The sequence below is a fragment of the Sinocyclocheilus anshuiensis genome, unplaced genomic scaffold (assembly GCF_001515605.1).
Source record: "Sinocyclocheilus anshuiensis isolate Anshui unplaced genomic scaffold, SAMN03320099.WGS_v1.1 scaffold552, whole genome shotgun sequence".
In the NCBI taxonomy this organism is placed as follows: domain Eukaryota; kingdom Metazoa; phylum Chordata; class Actinopteri; order Cypriniformes; family Cyprinidae; genus Sinocyclocheilus; species Sinocyclocheilus anshuiensis.
Window position 1 is genome coordinate 1,125,969 of NW_015554362.1, and position 3,615 is coordinate 1,129,583.

The following is a 3,615-nucleotide window of genomic DNA, read 5'->3' on the forward strand; positions in this document are numbered from 1 at the left end:
TTTTGTGGGGGGGGGGGGGGGGGGGTCAACTATTCCTTTAAAGAGATCTCTTGTCATTCCAAACCTGTATGAGTATTTTGAAGAATGTTGGTAACCACACAGTTTTGGTTCCCATTGACTTCCATTGTTTGTTTGTTTTCCACACAATGGAAGTGAATGGGAACTAAAACTGAATACAGGTTGGAACAACATGACTACTGTTGTGCTCTATTGAGTCCTGGACGTGTTCTTAGAGAAAATCACATACAGTACAATAAGTTGTACAGCAATATCCAGAGCTGTCATTGTGCTACATCGATACATATTGCATGACATGAGCACACTGTGAACCCAAGACACATACTACTCTAATGCCAAAACCAGGTGAAAAACACCTTTTGAGTTATAGTCATTTTAAATCAGCTGGGAAAACCAAGACTGATGCTTTTCTTTACTTTCTTATCCACTGAAGACAGCATGCCCTGTGCAACTTACACTCCTGCCAAGCATTAGCCCATACACTGCAACACAGCACCACTGCAATAACATCTATGATACATGGTCATGAATGCAAAGCATGCTGCTTTTCTATGATTTATTTCTAGAGCAACCCATCTGTCCATTGATTTGGTGGAGGCCAGCAAAGCTGCTACTCACTGAAAATCTGGCTTGCTTTCAAAGCGTTTGTTTCATATCAATACAACTGAAATTAGATATATAAACGACCAGTGTTGCAGGCCACGTGTTATGCAATCAGATTCTGTTTTTCAAGAATCGCTTGTTAAATTTGCACCATAACATAACGTAATTTAACATAAGCATTTTCTGATTGATGTGATTGAAAACCTCTCTCTTCCTCATGTTGGGATTAATAGGGGTATGTTTTAGGTGTGCACGAAAACATGTTTTAGTATGTGAGAGCATGATGAGTATTATATTTCTAGAGTGTGAGAGACATGTGGGACAGAGACTTCTTTCAGCTTGCCCTGAGATTTGTGTTTTAGAAATGTCAAAATACTGCTGGTAAGCAAAAATAAATCTCAGCACTTTAGTGGAATCGAGTTATACTTGTTATTTGTAGCGAACAAAATGGCAGAATTTAGGGGTTGCATCAGAGCGGCGGGGGATTTGCTCTGGAGCCCGAGGTACAGCCACTATGAACTTTGCCAATGCAATTTCATGGTACAGCCTATATACGATTGCATGCAAACATGTCTGGGGGTAAAGACTTGTGCACAGCAAAAATACCACTTCTGATGTGCAAAAACATCTGCTAGCTAAGCATAACTCCTCAATTCTGGAGCAGAGAGTCTCAGACCAAAAGTGAAAAAACATAGCACAAAAGTAACTGTCTGTTACTGTCTAAAACATGTAACAGAACTAATTATATTAATTATATAATGAAATAATATAATCTAAGTAATATATAATATAGTCAGGGGAAAATATAAATTCACTGCATGCTTTTAAGAGTCACACAAAAAACAGGCACTGATAATTATATCACAGCTGAAAAATAACATAACATAACATAACATAACATAACATAACATAACATAACATAACATAAATCCTGCATGCTTATAAGGGTCATACCAAAAAAATGAGCACTGATTAAATTATTATACTATAGTAATAAATAAATAAATAATACTAAAATATTATAGCAGATACAAGTAATATATAATATAGAAAGGAAAAAATGTAAATCCTGCAAGTCATACAAAAAATGGGCACAAATCAAATATGATATTATAAATAATATTTATAATATAGAAAGGGCAATTTTTAAATCCTGCATGCTTTTAAGAGTCAAAACACAAAAGACACTGATAAAACTAAAGTTGAAATAAAGTTGATTACATTTACAATATCATATAATACAATATAATACTATTGAGAGAGGGAAAATCTGGGTACTGATAAAATTTCAATATGAATGAATGAATATAATGTGAAAAACATCTGCAAGCTAAACACCTCCGTCAGATGAAAATGTAGCACAAATTTATTTTCTACAAGATGTAATAAAAAGTTACATTTTATAATGAGTAATGCAATGCTGTAACCCATTAACCCAAAACTGACTGCAAACAAATGTGAAAAACGTATGTCAAGAAACTGTATTAAAAACATCTTCCCACAGAGACGTCATGCGAGAGTCTGCATCATTCATGTTACAACCCGAACATGGTTGTTTAAGTTAAACACAGGGTCCCTGTGGGCTACATAACGCAGTGAAAGAATGCTCTAGACTTGTTTCTGTCATCTTTAATACAGCTTTGAACATGACTGAGGTAGGAGGCGCGCTACTTGGACATTTCGGGCTTTGATTTCCACTTCATTAGCATAGATTAAGAGAGAGAGGGAGTTATCCAGGGAAGCTGGGCTGGAGGTTCAGCCTCCGCTAACAATCTGCATTGGCCTCCCTGCCAACAATGGGCTCCATCTGAAGGTCTGGTTCAATGATGAGAGGGAGCATTACAGAAACTCATTAGCGATGCACTTTGCAAGGTCTCGTCTGTCCCCACGTTCTGCCTGCTGGCCAATTTAATAACTAGCCACTCTCACCTCGTCTGATCTGTGTCGCTTTCTGAATTCCAGGCAAGTCCCTCTTACAGTCCTTCCAATTTAGTTTGTTAACCGCCAAGGTGCCCCGTCCATTTTCACCCATCTGGAAGCACTGATCTCGTAGTTCTATCAGCTCGCAAAGGTCGTTGAGTGTCTCTCAATGATATTTTTTCTTGACAAACGAAATGTTGAGCTGCACTATATCTGAAATTGCTGGACTGAAAAGATTGTTTTTCTGAAATGTTTGTTATTTCAAAGCTTCAGCCTTCATTTTTAAAGTCAAGTGTTTAATTTGTTTGTTGTTGTTTTTGGCCAAGGAGGTCTATCTTACCTGGAGGACGCATCCGTTTAGCTGTCTGGCAGGCATTCAGCTGGCACCAGGAAGGATGTATGCAATTTGAAATCTGCCATCTTTACTCATGGCCACTCAGTTCTGGGCAGGGAAGTTGTTAAGCCAATCAGCTGTAAATGCCATGTGACTAATCATTCAGAAGCCGCAGGAAAATGTCTGATGGCACCACAAGAACATGCACATGAAAGACAGCACACAAAGACTAAACTCAATCCACTTAATTATTTTAGGAGCCAAACGTGTACAGTTAATGTATAATGTATATATGGTAAAAAAAGAAAAAATAATAATATACCAATATATTAGAGAGAGAAATATCAAAATTCATTTTAGAGTCAAAAAAAAAAAAAAACTTACAAAATATATATATATATATATATAATGTGGACACTGATCAAATCAATATGGTAGAAAAACAATATATTAAAATAATAAATTAAATGTTATTATTAAAACAATTTATAATATAATACAGTGCAATACAACACGAATTACTAACATTATATTATTATTATTATTATTAAAAACATATCTTTTGACCACAGCTAAAATGTTTTTACTGCAAAAACAATCTTTGGCTGAAATCTCAACCCATAAAAGGCTTTTTAGGAAAGAATAAAGTGGAGGGTGAAATGTGATCTGGGTATGTTTTTGTCAGCGTCACCCATATAGACTGTGAACCTGGTTGGGAATAAAGGCAAAGCAGGGTTAAG